Below are 23,708 nucleotides of genomic sequence, written 5' to 3'. Positions count from 1 at the left end.
ACCATAAAATGACACTTTTCATAATTCAAGACAAGATTAAATTCTATGCACCTACTCAAAATTATCGTTAGGTTTTTAAGGCATTCATCAAAACAACTCCCATATACAGTAAAATCATCCATAAAGTCTTCGATAATTTTTTCTACATATTCAGAAAATATACTTATCGTGCATCTTTGGAAGGTGGCCCGCGCATTGCAAAGACCGAATGGCATCCTTCTGTGCGTAAATGTACCGAATGGGCATGTAAAAGTGGTCTTTTCTTGGTCCTCCGGTGTGACTGGAATTTGAAAGAAACCTGAGTATCCATCAAGACAACAAAAGTGAGTTTTTTCGGCTAATCTTTCAAGCATTTGATCTATAAAAGGAAGAGGGAAATAATATTTTCTAGTGTATGAGTTCAACTTCCTGTAATCAATGCAGACGCGCCACCCATTTTGTACTCGGGTAGGTACCAAGTCACCTTCAGCATTTTCTTTACTATCACGCCCGTTTTCTTGGGCACGACTTGAACCAGACTTACCCACCTACTGTCAGAAATAGGGTAAATTACGTCAGCGTCCAGAAGCTTGATTATTTCTTTTTGTACTACCTCCATCATATTCGGATTTAGCCATCTTTGTGCCTCTCGCCTCGGTTTCGTGTCTTCCTCCAAATAGATCCTGTGTGTGCACGTCAAAGGGCTTATCCCTTTTAAGTCTGCAATGGTCCAACCGATCGCCTCCTTATGACTTTTTAGTATATGAACCAAACTTTCCTCTTCATGTGTGGAGAGTCTATTGGAGATTATGACTGATAGGGTATTACCCTTCCCCAAAAGTACATATTTCAGATGCTCAAGAAGCGGTTTCAACTCCAACTCTGGCGCCTGTATAACAGAAGGTAACAGTTTAGTATTTGGAGATAATAGCTCATTAACAAATTCAATTTCATAAAGTTCAGAATTATCTCCATAAATTGAATCAAAATTCTCTTCCACCAAAGAGTCAATTATGTCGATACGATTTACACTCAAAATTTCGCTTGGATGGCTAATGGCGTCGTAGACATTAAACTTTACGATCTCCCCATCAAACTCCATCGTGAGAGTTCCACTTCGAACATCAATTTTAGTACTAGCTGTACTAAGGAACGGTCGACCCAACAGGAGATCTGAAGATCCAGGAATGCTATCCTCCTCCATTTTGATCACATAAAAATCTGCAGGGAAAATAAGCTCGTTAACTTTTACCAGAACATACTCAAGGACTCCTTCTGGATGCACAACAGACCTGTCTGCTAATTGAATGATAACACCTGCTTTTGTCAAAAAACCCGCGTTAAGTGATTCATAAATAGAATATGGCATTATATTTATAGAGGCTCTTAGATCACACATAGCCTTCTTAATTCCCAGATGGCCTATTTTGCATAGTATTGCAAACATGCCCCTATCCTTGCATTTTGCCGGCATTTTCTACTGTAACACTGCGGATACATTCTCACCAATATTCACCCTTTCATTACCTGTTAATTTTTGCTTTTTGGTGCAAAGCTCTTTAAGAAATTTAGCATACCGCGGTATTTGCTTGATGACGTCCAACAGCGGAATATTGATCTCGACATTCCTAAATGTTTCAAGAATTTCCTTGTCCTCTTTACCTTTTCGACACTGGTTGAATCGCTCTGGAAATGGAGGTTGAATTTTAGGCAATGGAGGCTTCGGTCGAACCTGTTCGTCTTTTTCGGGTTTTTCCTCGGTGATTTCTTGGGCAAGATTCCTGTCAGGAATTGGTTCCATTACCTTTTCGCTTCGCAACGTCACTACATTTGCATTTTGTCTAGGGTTTGGTTCTGTTTGTGACGGCAGCTTCCCTTGAGAGGTCAATTTCTCGATTAATGTGGTCAACTCTCTGATGGACGCCTCGATTTTCTGTTGGAAATCCTTCGTCTCTTTTTATAAATTAAGATTTTGCTGTTGAAAATCAAGAACATTAGTTGCTAACTTATTGACCATGGTTTCTAGAAAATTACCTGAACCTTGTGGTTGTTGCGGAAACCAATTTTGGTATGGCTGGTTGTTTCGTGGATTGGCCCCATAGCTTAAGTTAGGATGGTCCCTCCACCCTGGGTTGTAGGTATTAGCGTAGGGTTCGTACTGCCTTTGTGGCGGCCCAGGGAAATTTCCCATAGCATCCAGATGGGCCGTGGTATCATCATACAAACTGGGACATGCATCAGTTGCATGATTAGGTGTAGCACATATTCCACATAACCGAGCTGTCTTTGCTTTTTCTGCAATAAGAGAGTTCATCATATTAGTAAGTCTATCAACTTTATCCTCTAAGGTTGAATTACTTAGCTGGTGAACCCTTCTAGGGGGTTCAGTATTAGCTCGAAACTGCTGAGAATTTGCAGCCATCGTGGAGATCAAGTCTCTCGCTTGTTGGGGAGTCATGTTGACCAATGCTCCTCCACTAGCAGCGTCTACCATATTCATCTCCATAGGCTTCAAACCTTCGTAAAAGTATTGGAGGAGAGATTGCTCCATTATACCATGTTGTGGGTAGCTTGCACACAACTTCTTAAACCGCTCCCAATAATCGTAAAGGGACTCAACTTCTTTTTGCCTTATTCCAACAATCTCTCTTCTTAGCTCAACTGCTCGCGACGCTGGAAAAAACCTGTTCAGAAACAAATGAGATAGATCAGCCAAAGTTGTAATAGATCCATGGGGTAAATAAAATAACCATTCCTTAGCAGAATCTGCTAGGGAGAAAGGGAAAGCACGAAATTCAATCTAATCCTCAGTTACCCCCTGAGGTTTCATGCTAAGACAAACCATATGAAATTCTTTCAGATGCTTGTGGGGATTTTCATTTTGTAACCCACGAAAAGTTGGCAATAACTGGATTAAACCTGTCTTCAACTCAAAATCAGTATCCATAGTAGGATACGCGATGCACAATGGCGATTGTTCTGTCGGAGCTTCGGCCAGTTGCCGAATCGTTTGAGCCATTGGTTGGTGTGCTAGATTTAGGTTTTCGTTAACCCTAGCATTAAGCACTTATTCTGGTGAGTCGACTTCTACTTTTTCACTTTCAAGTGTTCGAGTAAGGTTTTCGTTAACCCTAGACTCAGCTTCGTCGTCGACTTCTATTTCTGGCGGTGGGTTACTTTGAGTTCCAACCACCGCTGACTGCTTTTTCCGTAAATTTGTCTCCTTACGATTGGCTCTAGTAGTCTTCTCAATTTTTGAATCGAACTCAATAGTACCTGGAGCAGATCTGGTCATAAGAAACAAAAAACAAGATTAATACGTTGCCAGTCCCCGGCAACGGTGCCAAAATTTGATGCGGTCATTGAAAGCACCAAAAATATCCTATCCCTAATAAATAATGAAAAAGAATAGTAAAAGGGAAGTAGGGTCAAATCCTCAGGGACTAGACTTGCAAAATATCTTGTTCCGTGAAATCCTAGGCAGAAATTAGCCCAAACAATTAAGGTCCAACATCTAATTCTAACCAAACCCCAAATGAGCCCAAAACACTAAACAACACACGGAAACCCTAGAAGATCCAGGCGCCGCAGCCAAGCCCCTCGCACGTGACGAGCCTCCGTACGCGTGTACCTTCTCCTTCGTACACACCATGTCCACCAACTCCGTACACATGCAAATGGGACGAAAACAATACAACAGAAAGAAAATGGATATGTGTTATTTTTATTTTATTCTCTTTCTTTTTCTCTCGGCTATAAAAGAAAGGGAAGAACCTTTGTATTTTTTTTACACACATGATATCAATACAAAAAGAAAAAAGCAAAATTTTTTGAAGGTGATTCTCCGATTTCCTTTTTTTTCCTCTTCTTCTTTTATTTCTTTGATTTTTTTATTATGAACAAAAAAATAATAATAGATTGATTTTTAAAAGAGTAATGGCAGATTTCATTTTCTGATATAATGCAAATTATTTTTGCTCCTCTACGAAATCCAAAAAGAGAGAATGTGAGAGGATCTTGCCGTTGGAGGAGTCATCGGAGTTCCTATTCATTCCATCTAAATCGGAGTCGAAGGGGTTCGAACGACGAAGAGAGACATAGGTTTTGCGGCTTGAGTTTTGAAAATGGCAAGGGGTTTCTGATTTAGGGTTTGAAGTGGTCTTTATCTAGTCTAAAAAAACGACGTCGTTTAAGGCCGGTTCCAATGGCTCTAAAACGACGCCATTTGGTGGTTTATGGTTAGCACGGTGACCCGACCCGGGGAGGATCTGTGCATTTTTGTTGTGTGGTCTATTTGCGCCTTCGATCCCTCCATTTTACTCCATCATTTTAATTTCATTTTTGTTTTTTTTTTGTAAATTTCCCTCATGAATTTTGAATTTGTTTCAATTCAGTCTTGATTTAAACGCCGCGTTTTGAGGGAAGGGAGTATTTCCTACTTGGTCCCCCAAGTAATTCGTGCATTATATTTTGGCCATCTGTTTTGTTTTATTCTCATTTTTTTTCCTTGTAATTTTGTTTAAAACTCAACTTAATCCTCTTTGTTATTTGTTTTTTTTATTAATTAGTTTAATCTTCTTTATTATTATTATCATTGTCTCCACTAGCCTTATTGATATTGTAATTATGTTATTTATATTTTATTTATCTATTTATATATATATATATGTACATATTACTTTATGTACTACACTTGAATTTTTTTTCATATATATTACTATCGTATTTATTAACGTTAAATTTCATTATGTATTATTTTTAAATTACAATATATTATTAACATCATAAATTTTTATGTATTATTAGCTTAGATTTATTATATATTTATTTTTAAATTTATTATGTATTATCATTTCATATTTATTAAGCATTATTTTAAAAGAAAAATATTATGTATTGGTATATATATTGTTCATTTCAAGACTTTGGCATGTATAATTTATTGATTCTGATTTCTCTTGTTGCCCCTGTTTTCTTAGTATACGTTTTAAAATCGATTATTAATTCGTTTGATGTTTAATTGGTAATATTGATGTTTGTATAATAGGATTACAATTATTGTTGCTATTCTTGTTAACATTTATCTATTGCTTGGTCATTATTTTTTAGTGTGTGTTCGGATTACCAATTATCTCATACTTTACCATTCAATCGTGTTACATTAAAGATTACGTCTAATATCGTTTAAATATCAAAATCATTTATACAAAAGTCTTTCAAGACAACGTGACACTCAGAATTTGGGATCCTCGAAAAGATTGTGTCCTAACTTATTGGATTCCAATCTTCCTCGGGATCTAGGAAACCAAATATCCTCTTTAATTAAAACATAAATAAAAAGCTCATTCTTGGGAATTTGATACGTTGTGCCCTAACGCATTGGGTATGACATGTTGTTTCCTCGAGATGAGGATTCTTCTAAAAATAAAGGCAATATTCTGTATTTGGAATTTTGAGAAATTGAACCCTAACTTGCTGGGTTTTGATCTCTTCATTTGACCCAAATAATCAGATATCATTCTCAAAATGCATAGGTTTTAAAAGTCAAAAAAATAAACTTAATTTTGAGGATTTAAGATGTTGCACTCTAACTTACTGAGTGTGACAATTTATTTCTTTGAAATAAGTGAGTCTCATTATCCAATTAATTTTATTCAAATTTTCTTTTCAAAGGATCGTATTTTAAAATCTTTTCAAACATTCGGCATTAAGACATTAATTAATCAATTCGGTACCAATTTTGGGTGTTACGAGGGTGCTAACACTTCCTCGTACGTAACCGAGTCCCGAACCTATTTTCTCAAATTCTGCAGACCAAAATCATTTTTAAGGTGAGCCGATCACACCTCAATAAAAGATCGGTGGTGACTCCAATTTTTATTTTTAAGTCGACTACTAAATTTTTGTTAATCAAATAAAAAATGGTTTCGACAACCCTACCTGGTGTTCAAGTTTCATTCATACTTTGTTATTGCAATGAGGACATTGCTTCTTTTTAAAGGGGGGTTACGCAAATAAATTGCTTAAATTTTAAAATTTTCAAGTATGTTTCAATCATTTCTTTCATAAGTATGTTTTAATAAATGAATGTTTAGAGAAATTCTTTTTAATAAGATAGCTTGAATGCAAGTATGAATGATGATTTTATCTGAGTGATTGTATGTTATCGTGAAGAATGGAATGTTTTTATGATCTTAGTCTTAGGTAATGTTTGCCGTGAAAACTTAGCTTCTCTTGAGATCAGACATGCATGAAGGTTTATATCTTTAGAATTGACTTAGTAACTTTCTTGAGGCAAAATCCTAGGGGACATAAAAATCTAAAATGATATAGACACCATTTTTCTTTGGATCGTTTGAGCCTTTTCAAGCCCACCTTATGATATTAGACCCTTGAAACTACAATTTTGAGCTTTAAGGCCTGTTTTTGAAATGAACCTACATTATAAGCCGGTTACCATCTTTTTAAAAATTTCCTAATTTTGTGCACCTATTTTAACTTAAGTGTCTTGGGAATCAACATTTGAGGAAATTTTCATAAAGATGTATGTACTCATGCTTAAAAAAATCACAAAGACAAAGAAAGAGCGAAGAAAAGTTCGCCTAGTCTTTAAAAAGGAAAATGTATGAGCTTGAGTTCAAAATAAGTTTGGGGGTGTTCTAAAGGTTCACTTGAAGAAAAAGGTTGAATTTTGAGAAATCCAAGACAAGTTAAAGGTAAAGATTTTTTAAACCGAAATGTCCCATCTCTTAAAATCCCTACCTTTAAACCAAGCCCCATTAGAACCTTATAAAAGACCAATTGATTTGATGATTATGTCACCTACATTAGTGGAGAGGAAGTATTAAGTTCAACATGTGAAGATCATAAATAAGCCTTATGATTGTTTGCTTGATTCATGATAAATTGTGTTGAATGAAGAATATTATCTATGGCTATGACATACATGCAAACTATTATTCGTGTTGGCATATCTTGAAACCTAGAATAAAATTTTCAAAATGTTTGTATATGAGTTACTTGCTAATAAAGATGATCTATGAGCATGAATTTGTTGATGCATGATTATGAGACAAAGATTGATGCTACTAACACTCTTAGCAAAATTTGCCTTAGCAAGACCTTGTGTTGTGCATGAACATTACTCGGGACGAGCAATGATTTAAGTTTGGGGGGTGTAAATGGAAAAATATATAGGATTTTTCTATATAATTCATCACCTTTTTACTTAAAATTGTTGTTAAAACCAAGTAATTGTTTAATAAATTAATGAAATATGTGAAAATATGAAATTAGGACATAGAAATTATTAAATGTGATTTTATGTTTTATTATATAGTTTTCACGCATAAAATGACTTATTTTATATTAATTTAAGCATATTATATTTTTAAGCTATGAAGTGGGCCACGCATGATTAAATTAAATAATAAAATATAATGTTATATTTTAATAATTCATTGTAAATATTTCATTAATAAAATTGGGTTTAATTAATTAAGTAAATTGATTAATTAAAGTAGTTATCTTTGACAGGTCTGAGAGTTTCCTTCTAATTGCAAAACCGTCGAAAGTGAGGACCAAGTCAACCCAATTTTTGGCTGTACATGGCTGATTATAAACCAATTTTTGGTTTAATTATACAAGGCCTTTGAAGAGTTGAAGAAATTAGAGATTTACCTGAAGATTTGTTGGAGACCGAGTCTTAGTCCTGAGTTGTTGTGGCATTAAAATTGACCAAAAATCAAGGAAAAATCAGCCACATTTCCTCAATTCATGGCCTACCATTCTTGGAGGAGGTTTCAAAGGATCGACACTCCTAATTTTAGCAAACTAGCTCCCTTGCCTCACCTATAAATAAGAGCTCATTTCTCATCATCCCTCATCCCTCATCTCATCATCTCTCTCAACTCTCTTAGCTCTCACGCCTATCATCATCCTTGCATAAGGATTTTAGCAAATTAGCCTATTAAAAAGCCCTTGGTTGGCCATATTGGAGAACTATCAGCAAAGGAGCAACGCAAAGAAGCGATGGAGTCTCGTCAGTCAGAGTCTTGGGTGCCAACCACTCTAAATTGGGTTTAATCTTTCTTTTCTTTAATTTAATATAAAGATGTTTGCTATGTGTTCTTTGTTCTTCTTTACAACAATGATGGCTTAATTTTATTTAAGCTAGGATGATTATTTTGATTAAATAATATTTATTTGATTCATGCTTATAATGTTTGTGCCTCAATCGATCATGTTTTCAATTAAAATCAAGTCTGTATTTCGTTCATACATGATTGAAATACACCTGAATTAGCTGAGCGATCCTAACCAGACGACGGCTAATGGACGCATAATTGAAATGTGCATGCTCAATTTAGATCCTAACCCGATTAAATTGTAGGTTGCATAACAACCCTAACTAGGCTCTGTTATCTGCATAGTTTTTAGATTTGTGTGATTAAATTGTTTCAAACCTAACACGTCCCTGTTACCTCACACGAATGCTAACAAACCCTTAGTAAATAGGAATCAATAAAATGCGTATTTACTGAGTAAAGGATTCCAAAAGGACCTAATTTGGTTTCCAAACTCATGAAAGATAGAGTTGCCATGAAATGTTTTTTCGAATATTATTAAGCATGATGACAATAAATTAAGTTTAATTAAAGTAATTGTCCTAGTTCAGTTATGTTATAATTTTTGCAAATTGTGTTAAATTTTGCTAAAATCTATTTCATTCATATAGTCTGCATATTTGGATAATTTACATTAGGGATCATTACATCTAATTTATACCACTTCTCAACTATATTTTGTTTTTATTTTTTCAAATTGTTAATATAATTTTACAAATTAAGTGCCTCGACACACATACAATCCCTGTGGAGACGATAACTCAATACTTACTTATTACTTGATAACGACTGTGTACACTTACACAAAACCTAGCATTACAAATACACCCATTAGAGATTAGAACTCATAACACATTTAGAGAATTTTGTGTTTACATTTTGAGGGTTCTTTCTTTTTAGGTTTTTCGGGGTTTAGTTTTTTATCTCCATCTTTTGTACTCTTCGTTCTTTTGCCATTATAGTAAAATATCTTTGCCCTTGGTTTTTTATCCTCTTTGGAGGGGTTTTTCCACGTTAAATTTGTGTGTTCAGTTTATCAATTTATTTTTCTATTTTTTATTAGTTGTTACTTAATCGGGTCAATCCTAACAAGTGGTATCAAAGCTAGTGTAATTTTTATAGATTAGCCTATTCAAAGACGATAGCAACAAGGTTTGAAATTGAGAAGTTCGATGGTGAGAAAAATTTTAATTTGTGGCAAGTTTGAATTATGGTAATTCTAGTTCAAACCGGATTGAAAAAGGTTCTTACCGAGAAAAAACCTAAGAATCTAAATCAAACAGTATGGGAAGAGCTTGATGAAAAGGCCTTGTCTACAATCCAGTTGTGCCTCACGAATACGATATTATAAGAGGTATTGATGGAGAAGACCTCATCTACTTGTCGAAAAGGTTAGAAACTCTTTATCCGACTAAGTCTCTAGCTAACCGTTTAGTGTTGGAACAACGTCTATTCACGTTTCGCATGAACAAAGGTGAGTTTCTTAGAGATCACATCAGTAAATTCATTACTCTTTTAAATGATTTAATGAACGTTAAGGTTCATATTGACGATGAAATCAAGCTATGCTATTATTGTGCTCTTTACCCTCTTCATACAAGTCTTTCAGGGAGACCCTGATTTATGGCAGAGACAAACTCTCGTTCGAAGATGTGAAGGGTCATTTGTTAAGTAGAGACAAACTCGGCAATGATTTTGGTTTGGATAGTAAGGCAGATAGGCAAGCTTCTGTTTTGGTAGCATCAAAGAAATGAGACAAAAGGTGTCACTATTGTAAAAAAAGTTAGGTCACGTCAAAGCAGGTTGTTATAATCTGTGAAAAAAATAGCTACTCAGAGTAACGAGGAATATGTAGATGGTGCTAATTGGCTGATGAAAGCAGTGATGATTTCTTGTTAGTGTCAACGAGCAATAATTCCAAGCTCACGTTCGAGTGGATCCTAGATTCGGGATGTTCTTTCCACATGTGTCCCAATAGAGAATAGTTCTCCACATATAGTTCGGTTGAAGGTGGAGTTGTTCGCATGGGAAACGACTCATCTAGTAAGGTAATTGGTATTGGTACTATTAAAATTAGGATACACGATGGGACGATTAGGACACTCTCAAATGTCAGGTATGTACCTAATTTACGAAAGAATCTCATCTCCTTGAATATTTTAGACTTGAAAGGATACAGAATCAACATTGAGTCGAGTGACATTAAAGTACCTCGTGGAGCTCTTGTTTTGTTAATAGGTAAAAAAATTGGCAGTCTTTATATTCTGGAAGGTTCTACAGTGACTGGTAAAATTAGATGTCCCTCGTCCGTTACGGAGTCGAAGTCAACTCGTTTGGAGCGGAGGTAACTTGGTCATAGGAGGGAAAAATGTATGACTGTTTTGTTGGAGAGAGGTTCTCTTTTGGATGCAGTTTTTGAAAAGTTAGGGCACTGTGTTCGTAAAAATTAGACCAGGGCTAGTTTTGATTTGGAAGTGCACAAGTCGAAGGCTAGAAGTCTTCCAACATCTTAGCACAGATTCGACTCAGTTAATTCCCTACATAGTTCAAGATAGGCTCGTGGCGGGCTTTGGCAAAGATAGCGTTGTAAGAATTTGTGTCAAGGTGGAGATTGTTAGAGTTGTGTGACCGAAATTCTAAGAGATTTCTTGCAAGTCAAGTTAAATAAAATATATTTTCTTTCTAGAAGATTTAGTATTTATTAGTATAATATATTTAGCATTTATTAGCATAGTTTATTTGACTTACTAATTTAGCCTATAAATAGGTTCTTTTACAACCTTAGAAAATACACCCATTAGAGATTAGAACTCATAACACATTTAGAGAATTTTGTTTTTATGTTTTGAGGGTTCCTTGTTTTCGGGTTTCTCGGGGTTTAGTTTTTTGTCTCCATCTTTTATACTCTTCATTCTTTGGCCATTATAGTAAAATTACCTTTTCCCGTGGTTTTTTATCCTCTTTGAAGGGGTTTTTCCACGTTAAATTTGCGTGTTCAATTTCTCAATTTATTCTGCTATTTTTTGTTACTTGTTGCTTAATCGGATCGATCCTAACAATGTTGGGGTAGCAACTCGTCACCTTCTGTAGCAGCCTCAAACACAAAGTTTTCCATCTTTCCTTAATCTCCCAACGCCATCCCGGCCATCATTCCTATGGCCTGGGGCGTTTCCTCCACTTCCTACCACATTGCGAACAGGACTGCCCCCTCTGCCAAGCATTCCCTCAGTCCCCACAATCCCAACTGTGATTTCCCTAATTCCTTTCTCTTTTCCACCATTTCTATATTTCCCTAATTTCCCAAACCCTGGGGTGTTTCCTCCACTTCCTACCACATTGCCAAGAGGACTTCCCCCTCTACAAAGCATTCCTTCAGTCCCTACAATCCCAACTGCAGTTCCCTCTATTCCTTTCTTTTCTCCACCATTTTCTCATTCTACTTCTTTAAATACCCCCTTTTTTTATCTGCTGCATACTGGATCTAGTTTAATAAGGTTTTTAGTCGTCTTTGTGTCTTTATTATGATTATTGATTTTGCCCACCTATATTTGATTGTATAAATGGGAGTTCTCCAATTGCTGTTATTTGGTGTACTTTGATACGTTGTTGCTTATTATATATGGGGTATTTATATATTAATGTTCTGTCCAAGAAGTAATTAATTATTTTTATACCATTTTTATCATGAGTTTGGCTAATTAAGAAAAGAATCAAATGATAAATGCAGTCAAGATAGTGAGCAGCCATACATCGAGAAGATGCCACTACTGATATAATGATTCCTTCTTCATTATCTCTTCCAAGTTATCCATTTACATACGATTACTTTCCTCTTTCAATATAATCCCAAGATAATATTTTATATGGATGCCCAATTATGTACTAAATTAGGGTGGCCCAATTATGTATCGATTTCAATTAAACTAATTTGTGTGTATTATTTTAATTCTATATCGAATTATCAATGTTTTTAAAATTAGACCAATGATCAAATTAATCAAATCATTGATTCTTGATCTAATAGGTTCAACCGCTGATACAATTAATTTACTTTTCAACAATATAAAATAATATTAATTATTAGAAACTTCAATCAAACTCATCTATTTTGGAGGCTTTAAGTTTTAAAACCCAATCAAGCACATCTATTTTAGGCCCGTGATAAGAAAGGGTAAAATAATGAAGCCTAGAAGAATCTTTTCATTAATCTATACTTTTCAAATTCATTTTTTCAGTTCTTTTCCACCTACCCTCTCCCCATCTTTCATCTTTCCTAAGTTTTCTTCTTCTTTGCTTTGATTGATTGAATGTTATACGTCCTGCTTAGGTTTTTTTACCAAAAAAAAACTTATTTTAATAGATAAAGTAAGAAATGAAGTGGTTATTTGTTGAGAGCAGAGATTTCATTGAGAGCAGAGATGAAGTGTAACCAAAGCTTAAGGGATTTAGGGTGAAATTTTTGTTTTTTGGGTTTAGAAAATGTGAAAATACGGTTTAACTAGTTCAATCGGTCGACAATTTGCGGTTTAATTGTGGTTTACTCTTGTTCTTGGGTTAATTTCTCGGTCTGTTCATTCCGGTTTCAATAACATTGTGAAACACCAAACACCATTTTTCTGCACTGGAAAAAAAATTGGCCCGTACCAGTTGCTCCAACTCATTCTGATCAATTCCAGTCGCACCTACCAGAACATAGTGCTCCGTCCAGTGCATGAATAATGTTAAAAATATAAAAATTTTAATTGTTTACTATTATTCTAAAGACTTAATTGGAACATGACTAATTAAAAATGCTACATCATAATTGATAAGTGATAAAAGTAAATGTTTTAATCTCAGTATTAATGTGTTTTTGGGTAATTATTCAATGTTAATGATGAATTTTATGCACTTAATCCTTTACATTCAAGCATTTATACTTAAGAGAGCATTTGTGAGCAAAAAGAGCGAAAAACAAGCGAATACTAGAAAATCAGAATAGGGTACAGGGGTCACACGGGCTAACCTTTTACACACGGTATTCTAAGACGTATATATGAAAAAAATAAGAAGATAGAAGTTAGTCGTCATAGAATATTCAAGAAAACAACTCAAAAAACACCATTGAAGCCAATTCTAAAGCAGAATTCCATCAAGATTGAAGATTCGTATTTGATTTCTTAAGATATAATGAGTTTCTTTGTTTCTTTCGGTTATACTGTATCTTAGATATTTTTATTTTCAAGCATGAACAAATTTTCTAAATACTTAGAGGAGATGAAACCTATGATGAATTTTGTCATTTGATTTTTATTTTATGGTATAAATACTTAGATCTTGTTCTCAATTTTGTGTGTTTAAGTCTTGGTTTAATATTTCTAGATTATTGATCCATGTTTGATTTGATAAAATCAGAGGAGGAATAGACCCTGTGTAAGAGTAAATCTTGTGTAATTGAGTGGAGTTGCATGCAATCCTAGAAATAAGATGACATAAACCTACAGGATTAGTGTCAAATATAATAGGGGAATCCATAGATCAAGTTAATGTGATAATAGGGGTTTTAATTAGAAAGAAATTTCAATTAATCAACCTAGAGTCAGTTACTTTTACTCTCGAAAGAGATGTTAATATAATTTATGGATTTCTACGTATCAAGATACTAAGTAAAGAAATTTCGTAATTTAGATTGATAGCGGCAGATGAAATCTTGGTGAATTCTTTCATAGGTATTGTTTTGATTCTTGGTTGCTAATCTGTTATTTTTCTATTTTGTTATTTGTCGTGTTCATTAGTTAATTTCAGTTTTTAATTTCGTACTGGATTCATTCGTTTAAATAATAGAAAGTAATTACTTGTAACAACCTGTTTTTCAGTGGTGTTGGAAATAATGGTTCCAAGACCACAATTCTGACGTGTCAGTCTATAAGTATTAATTATTTAATATATACGAGGTAAATAGTATTGTATTAAATTTTGGTTATAAATTCTAACGTTTAGATAGGTAATTAATTTAAAATGACTAAATTGTAAAAAGTGAAAAAGTCCATTATTATTAGTGTTTTAGTGCCAATTGGATATTTAAATAATTTAGGATGATTTATTATGACAATTAAGTCATTTCCATATTTAGTGGATGGTAGGTATGTAGAAAATTGATTAAAAATATGAAATAATGACAAACTTGTATTTATTGTATAAATTAAGTGAAAGAAAATGTAAAGAATGGTACTATCTTCTTCATTTTTCTTTTATGTTGGCTGAGCCTCCATTGGAAGACTTGGGGGAGGTTTGGTTTGAATTCATGATTGCTTGCAAGTGTTTCTTGGTTAATTTTTCATGACTTTTATGTTTTTGAGATCGTTACAACTAGGTCCAAATAACTCGTACCTCCGATTTTGAAACTATTGAATGTTTTTGAATGTGTCATTGATGAATTTAGTGTGTTCTTGAAGTTTAATGATGAATTACTATGTTTGGTTGTTAAATAGAAATATTCTGTTGAGTAATTTTTATGATTTTAAGTTTAGGGATTTAATTGAAAATAAATTAAATTAAGCAAGGTTTTCTTATGAAATTTCAGCATGTGTGAATTTATTTTGTATAGTTAAAAATTTGGTTCTATGGGAATAGAGTTTAATTTTGGAAAATAATATTGTTTCGGGTTTAGGGATTAAATTGAATAAAGTGTAAAAGTTTGGGGTAAATGTGTAACATTGTACATAAGAAGTCACATGTATTAAATTGAATAATATATTAAATTGAGGCTAATAATTGAAATAAAATTATATTATAGATCAAGAGCAAGTTGATAACAGAGGAAAAGGGAGGGTTACAGAATAGTCCTTGGACTTTTGTTATTACTGCAGTTTAGCCCTAGAAGTTCATTTAGTTTAGTTTAATTTAATTTGAAATGTATATTGAATGTTAAATTAGTTACTAAATGTTTACTTTTAATTAGTATAAACTGAATTGGTTAATTCTTGGAACATTGTTTAGCGATGATATTTATTGGGTTGGATGAACGTAGGATAAAGTACGATTGGCATGCCAATAGGTTATAATATGCATTTTACGGGATTGATATGTGATGAGGCGATGATTCCTGATTTGTGTTTATACACTGAATATCCCAAGGTTCATCATTTGTTGCGAACTATCAAGTTATATTGCAATGATTTTGGTGTGTTATTGGGGGTAGATGTAAAGCCTTTGGGCTTGGCACTTAGTGCCCGGGCGTGGTTTTGGAGGAATGATAGCCTTTTGGTCTTGGCACTTGGTGTCAATGAGTGTTTTCAGTTGGATTGGCTTATTGGAGTGTTTGGCGTGTTTCGGGTAGATAATTGTGTACTCATATCCGTATATCGTTCATCGGGCAACATTTCTATTGTTAAATGACTTGATATTGAGTTGTCGATGAATTGATTATGAATTCATGTTAACATTACGGATTGATATCATATGATTATATTCAAATGTAACTCGTACTCGTTTGTGTTTAACTCACCTATTACGGATTGTGGTTGACAAGAAATACTGACTATTAATCTTGTTATTTAAGTTTTCATGTTATTCCGGTAAGCTTATTTGTTTCAATTGTCGAACTTACTAAGCTTTATAAAAGCTTATTCATGTTATTTGTCTTATCTCTTTGTACACAGCATTTCGTTGAAGTCGGGTGATTAGATTGAGTCAAAGAAATCACACTATTTGGATATCTTTTGGTTGTTTTGAATGTTTACTTTTGGGTTATATAGCATGTAATAGGTGTTTTGTAAACGTCTTGATTACAAGTTACTTGTGGTAGTTGCTATACTTGAATGATTTTGGTCTTGAAATGATTTTGGTTCATGTGAATATATACCTTTGATATTTGGCTTGTAATGGTTCATAAATAAGTGTTTTCGTTCATTTGGCTATATGCTACAATTGTATGACTATACTATGATAGAAGTGAACTTGATTGGTATGTATGAAAGGTAAGATTGGCATGTGTTCTTAGTAAAGAGTTATGGGCTTTGAATGCAACTTGGTTGAAAAATTGAATTGTGGTGTCAATGAGGGCACATTGGTTAGACACTTAGGATGGATGTTTTGACTTGTTTTAAGCTTGTTTAATCGTGTTTTGAGTAAGTCTATTTGATGAAAATTGGGTTTCTTGATGTCCAGGTAGGCATGTTTTGGTAAACTTGAATTTGAAGGTACGAATTGGAGCACACGACTTGGGACACGGGTTATCACACGGCCATGTGCCACACACAGACACACCATACGACCGTGTGTCATTGTTATTTTAAGTGCAAGTTGGTCCACACGGGCAAAGAGAGTTACACGGCCTGGCAACACGACCATGTGATCTTGACCCACACATGCACAGAGAGTTACACGGTCTGGCGACACGACCATGTGACCCCGAGCTATACGGTCTGGCCATATGACCGTATAACTTTATATTACATGGGCAGAGTTACTTATACAGTCCACATACATAGGCGTGTGAATTAGCCACACGGGCGTGTGAAATAGACACACAACGCTATTTTTTAGCCACACGGTTTGGGCTTTGTCACACAACCGTGTGACATCTGTTTTCAAATTTTTTAGGTTTTTATGTTTTGTTTCAAAATGACCCCTAATTGTTTTGAAATTATTTTTAGGGCCCTGTGGGCTCGGTTTAAGGTCCATAAATTTAATTTTACCTTGAATTATATAAGTTATGGAATGGTATTATTTAGTTTTGTATAATTGTTTCTTTTTGAAGTTAAATGTTCTATATTGTAATGTAACACTCCGTAACCCTAATCTAGCGACGGAGACGATATTGGGGTGTTACATTACTAGTACCTTTAGTCTCAATGGGAACGATATATGTGATCACCGTAGCTATACTATTAATTGATAGGTGCACTTGCCTTAGTTATATTTTTAGTTAGTTTCATGGACATCAAGTTTTTGGCGCCGCTTCCGGGGACTAGAAGATTAGAAAAACTTTATTTCTATTAATTTAGCAATTTTTTATTTTAATGTATATTTTTTAAAATTTAATTTTTACATTTTAATTTTTCTTTTGTTTGATTTTTACAGGTTCTTTTGGTTTATGACTAGAGGAAAACTGTTGGATCCGTTAGCATTTGACAGTGAAATTGAAAAGACTGCTTGCAAAAATCGTAGAGAGGTTAGAGAAGCAAAGCAAGGTCAACAGATCTTAATAGATGATCAAGGGCAAAAGGACATTATTGTAGAGATGGAAAATAATCAAAATAATCAGCAGCCTCCGGCACCTCCTGCTCCTCGTACTATGTTGGATTATGCTAAGCCTACTCTGATTGGGGTTGAATTGAGTATCGTCATCTTGGCTATTACTGCATTTAATTTTGAGCTAAATCCGAATGCAATTCAGATGGTTCAGCAATATGTCCAGTATGATGGGTTACAAGATGAAGATCCAAATGCTCATTTAGCTAACTTTCTAGAGATTTGCAACACATTCAAGATTAATAGTTTTACTGACAATGCCATATCCTTAAAGTTGTTCGCATTCTCTTTGAGGAGCAAGGAAAAATAGTGTTTGAATTCACTTCTACATGGTTTTATCTCGACTTGGGATCAGAAGACTAAGAAGTTTCTCAAATTTATTTGGAGACATTATATTATGCATGGAAGAGAATTAAGGATATTTTAAGAATGTGTTACCTTTGTGGTTACAAGTTCAAACCTTTTACAACGGTTTAAATCCCTTGACTAGGCAGCTAATTGATGTAGTAGCTAGTGAAACATTGAATAATAAGACACCTGAGGTAGCTCAAGAGTTTATTGAGGAGATGACACTGAATAACTATCAATGGCAAGTTATGAGAATGAAACAGATTAAAGAAATCAATGTTTTTAATATGGATGCAGTTGCTATGTTGGCAAGTTAGGTGGAAGCGCTGAGTAAAAAGATTGATGGTTTTAGTTGGGATAAATAAGCAAATCCAGAAATGCAATGCGATACGACTGGAGCAATGGTAATCAATCCAGAATGTTTACCCTTCGGTTCGAACATCGAGCATGAGCAAATTAGCTTTATGGGTAACAATTTTAGACCTCAGAACAACCTTTATAGCAATAATTATAATCAAGGATGGAGGAATCATCCAAATTTCTCTTAGGGTGGTCAAGGTAATCAAAGGTCACAACCCCTTCCAAAATTTCAGCAACCTTATCAGCAAGAAAGGAAACCAAACCTTGAGGAGATGTTAGCTAAATTTATTTCGGTGTTTGAGACTAGATTTCAGAAAATTGAGACAGCTCTAAAAAATCAACAAACATTGAGTCAAATGCTTGAAAATCATATTGGATAGCTTGTTAAACTGGTTTCGGAGAGATAGCAAGGTAGTTTACCTAGAAACATTGAAACCAACCCAAAGAGGCAAGAGGCAAGTCCATACAATCACTATTCGAAGCGTGGAAGGGTTAGTCAAGCCTGAAAAGGAGATGATCCTAGAAGTTGTTTTGAAAAATGATAGGGTTGATGAAAGCAAGAAAGAGCATAAGCTGGTGGTCAAATAATATAAACCACGAATCCCATAACCGGCAGCAATGAAGAAAGACCACATGAATGAACAATATGGTAAATTTCTAGAAGTTTTAAAGAAATTACATATTAATTTACCTTTTGGTGAAGCCCTTTTGCAGATCTCAAAGTATACAAAATTTTTAAAGGAGCTATTAACAAATAAAATAAAGTTAGACGACTTGTCAACTGTGGAGATCAACAAGGATTACTTGTCTATTCTAACAAACAAACTACCCACCGAGCTTAAAGATCTAGGGAGTTTTACTATTCCTTATTTTATTAGTAACTTAAATGTTGAAAAAGCTTTGGCTGATTTGGGTGCTGGTATAAATCTTATGTCTTATAAAATGTTAAAAAAACTTGGTCTTGGTGAACCAAAACCCACTAGGATGAGTATTCAATTAGCTGACAGATCAATTAAGTATCCTGGGGGCATTATTGAAGATGTACTTGTTAAAGTTGATAAATTTATATTCCCTATTGATTTTTTTATATTGGACATGGATGAGGATATTGAGGTACCCATGATCTTAGGTTGACCATTTTTAGCCACTACTAGAACTATTATTAATGTGGGTAATAATGAACTTGTGCCGAGGTGATAAGCTGTAAAAGTAATATATTTAATATCATTCTTAATGCATTTTTGGATGATTAATAATGTAAATTAGTGAATTTGATTCTCTTAATCCTTTAAATTCATGTTTCTATACTTAGGTGAGCATAGAGGAGCGAAAGAAAGCCAAAATTGAGCAAAAAGAGTTGTTTTCAACATCCATACGACCTGAGCATTTCAACTCTCACACGGGCGTGTAGTGAGCCTGTGTAGCCACACGCCCATGTGCCAGCCTATGTCGATTTCGCAACTTTTTTCCCAAACACACGAAAAAACTCAATTTTTAGGCTTTCTGAGCATTCTAAAGTCTATAAATAACAATTAGAAGAAGACCTAAGAGAGAACTCAAAGAAGATTGAAGAAATTACTCGAAGAACACCATTGAAGCCAATGCACAAGTGGATCTCCTTCAAGATTGAATATCTCCTTTTAACTTCTTTCTAAGTTTTAGTGAATTTCTTTATGTCTTGTGGTTTTTCTGACTTTGAAATGTTTTTATTTCAGATTATTCCCTAGATACCTAGGGAAGATGAAACCTATAATGAATCTTATTATTTGATTTCTGATTTACATGATAAATACTTGATTCTTGTTCTCAATTATGTATGCTTATTTCATGTTTTAATATTTTTGGGATATTAATTCATGTTTAATGTGCTTATTTTAGTGGAGCAAAAGTCCCTGTTTAAGAGTAGATCTAGCATAATTGAGTGGAGTTTCATGCAATCCTAGAAATGAGATGACATAAATCTATCGGACTAGAGTCAAATCTAATAGAGGAATCCATAGATCGAGTTAATGCGACAATAGGGGTTTTAATTAGAAAGAGGTTTCAATTAATCAACCTAGAGTCAGTTGTTCTTACTCTCGAAAGAGATATTAACATAAATTAGGGATTTCTACAGATCAAGACACAAGTGAATAAATTGTTTAATTTAGGTTTAGAATAATAAGTGAAGTCTAGGTGGATTCTTTCCTGGGTATTGTCTTTCTCTTTGGTATTATTCGGTTATTACCTATTTCATTTTCTATTGCGTTCTTATTTAATTTAGATTAGTAAATTTAGATTAAAAACACTCACCCAAATTTATCGGGTAAATAATAGAAAAACGGTTATTACTAGTACTTTTAGTCCTCGTGGATACGATACTCTCTACTCACCATAGCTATACTATTGTTCGATAGGTGCACTTGCCTTTATCATAATTATCGTTAGTTTAGTGATCATCAAGTTTTTGGCACTGTTGCCAGGGACTAAAATATTCGGAACACTCGATCTTTATTAATTTAGCCTTTTATTTTTTTAGTTTATTTTTTGTTTTCTAATTTTTTCTTTTATTTGCTTCTGGCAGGTTCCTTTAGTTTATGACTAGAAGAAACCCGTCGAGACCATTAGTATTTGATAGTGAGATTGAAAGTGCAGCTCGCAGAAACCGTAGAGAATCAAGGCAAAATCGACAGAGTACAGTGGAAGAGCAAGAAGACATTATTATTACTAACGAGATGGCTGATAATCAGAATAATCAGCTACCCCCTGTGGTTGCTGCAAATCCTGCAAATCCAAATCCTGCTCCTCGTACTATGTACGATTATGCCAAGCCTACTCTAACTGGGGCTGAATCGAGTATTGTAAGTTCTACCATTGCTGCGAATAATTTCGAACTAAAGCTAAACACTATTCAAATGATACAACAATTTGTTCATTTTGATGGTTTGTAGGACGAAGATCCAAATACTCATTAGGGCTAACTTTCTGGAAGTTTGTGATACTTTCAAGATAAATGGTGTTTCTGACTATACCATTCGCCTACGGTTGTTCCCTTTCTCGTTGAGGAACAAAGCTAAACAGTGGTTGAATTCCTTACTACGCGGTTCTATCACTAGATGGGACCAAATGACCGAGAAATTTCTATTAAAGTACTTCCTACTGGCTAAGACAGCTAAGTTGAGGAATGATATCTCTTCTTTCGTGTAGATTGACTTAAAGATTCTATATGATGCATGAGAGAGGTATAAGGATTTATTGAGAAGGTGCCCTCACCATGGGTTACCTTTATGACTACAGGTTCAAACCTTCTACAACAGTTTGAACCCCTCAACTAGGCAATTGATCGATGCAACCGCAGGTGGTACTCTGAATAATAAAACACCTGAAACGGCTTATGAATTTATAGAAGAGATGGCACTGAATAATTTTCAGTGGCAAGTCAAGAAGATGAAGCCTAATAGAGCAACCGGTGTTTTCAATTTAGATGCAGTTACCATGTTATAAAATTAGGTAGAACAATTAAATAAGAAAATTGATGGTTTATGTGTTTCTACGCAGGTACATCCAGTGATGCAGTGCAATACGAATGGAGGAAGGATGAACAATCTAGAATGTCTACCCTACGGTCCCAGCAGAGAGAACAAACAAATAAACTATATGGGTAATAATTCTAGGCCTCAGAATAATCCTTACAGTAACACTCATAATGCAAGTTGGAGGAACGATCCCAATTTCTCTTGGGGTGGTCAAGGAAACCAAAGACCATAACCCCCTCTAGGCTTTCAACCACCTTACCAATAAGAAAAAAAAGCTGAACCTTGATGAGATGTTGACGAAGTTTATTTCAGTGTCAGAAACTCGCTTCCAAAACACTGAAACAACACTTAAAAATCAACAACCATCGATTCAAGGGCTTGAGAACCAAATCGGTCAACTTGTGAAGTTGATTTCAGAACGACCATAAGGTAGCTTGCCTAGCAACACCAAAACTAACCCAAGAAAGCAGCTTTCTGCAATTACTATTCGAGATGAAGAAGGGTTAGTTGAATCTGAACCAGAACCGATGCAAGAAAGTGTGGTAAGTAAAGGTAAGGTTGAGGTAAGCCAAAATGAGCAAAAAAGGGTTGGTAAGGAATATAAACCTCGTGTTCCATATCCCAACGCGATAAAGAAAGACCACGCAAACGAACAATTTGGTAAATTTCCTAAACTTTTGAAAAAATTACATATTAACTTACCATTTATTGAAGCTCTTTTGCAAATGCCCAATTTCATTAAATTTTTAAAGGAGCTTTTGGTAAACAAACGGAAGTTAGATGATTCGTCGCAAGTGGAGCTAAATGCAGTTTGCTCGGCCATTTTTCAAAATAAACTACCCAACAAATTGAAAGATCCAAGGAGTTTTTCTATTCCTTGTTTAATTGGTAGTTTAAATGTTAATAATGCTTTGGCTGATTTAGGGGCTAGTATTAATGTCATGCCCTATAAAATGTTTAAGCAACTAGGTCCCAGGAAACCCAAACAAACTAGGATGAGTATTCAATTAGCAAATAGAACCATTACATTTCCTAGGGGTATTATTGAAGATGTTCTTGTCAAAATTGATAAATTCATATTCCTAGTTGATTTCGTTGTTTTAGACATCGATGAGGATAGCGACGTACCTTTGATTCTAAGTCAGCCCTTTTTAGTAACTGCCAGAGCTATTATTGATGTTGGTATAGGTGAATTGATACTTTGTGTAGGTGATAATACGATTAAACTCCAAGCTTGTGATTCTGTTAAGACATCTAATGATCGAGATGATTATACCAGTTCTATAAATATGAGTAACCTTGTGGCTCAAAATTCTTTGTAGGAAAACACTCGGAAAAACGTAATGGACCCACGTTCCAGTCCATTCGACAGAAACAGAACAACTCATGAAGAACGAAGGCTACAGATCGATGAACTAGATGAATGGTAGACACATGTCAAGGAGAAACCGAGAATACACGATGCAGAACCAAAGCGATGACATGACGAGCATAAGGATGGAACGAACCAATTTAAGGTTAGGGACCAGGTACTATTAGATAAAACGGACCCTCAAATTGCCACTTTAGAGCTTAATGCAAACGGAGCAAATCCTTTTACAGTACTGAATGTCTTCATATACGGTAAAGTCGAGGTAACTCATTTTGAATTCGACAGTTTTAAGGTAAATATTACTCGACTCAAACCTTATTTTGATAATAGAATTGACAGCGAGAAAGATGAGCTTCAACTCTGTGAACCACCGTGACCGTCCGAATTTGAGGTAAGTTGAGCTTAGACTTTAAATAAGAGCTTCTCGGGAGGCAACCTGAGTGTTAACACTGCTAATTTTCTTAATTTTATCTCATGATATTTTTAAAATTAATTAATTTTCAAATATTAAAAAAATGTAGGTTTTTTAACCCACATGGATAGTGAGTTACACGGCCTGGCGACATGGCCATGTGACCTACACGGCCTAGACACACAGGCGTGTCCTTTGCGTGTGGATCTTAAGACTTAGTTTTAAAATTTTAAAAAAATCGATAGTGAGTTACATGGCCTGGTGACATGGCCATTTGACCCACATGGCCTAGACTCACGGACGTGTCCTTGGCCGTGTGGATTTTGGGATTAGTTTTTTCAAAAATCGACAGAGACACAGCC

At 34.7% G+C, this 23,708-nt stretch overlaps 1 non-coding gene across 1 annotated transcript; it reads right to left on the bottom strand.

The window, feature by feature from the left end:
- Window positions 1-21,200: 21,200 nt before the first annotated feature.
- Window positions 21,201-21,307, bottom strand: LOC121225900 (small nucleolar RNA R71). Its single transcript, XR_005923803.1, has one exon. It is a non-coding gene; the product is annotated as a small nucleolar RNA R71 (small nucleolar RNA).
- Window positions 21,308-23,708: the final 2,401 nt, after the last annotated feature.

This window comes from Gossypium hirsutum, chromosome D13 (genome assembly GCF_007990345.1).
Source record: "Gossypium hirsutum isolate 1008001.06 chromosome D13, Gossypium_hirsutum_v2.1, whole genome shotgun sequence".
Lineage (NCBI taxonomy): Eukaryota > Viridiplantae > Streptophyta > Magnoliopsida > Malvales > Malvaceae > Gossypium > Gossypium hirsutum.
Note: the sequence above shows the minus strand (reverse complement) of the source record. Positions and strands in the feature narration are given on the sequence as shown.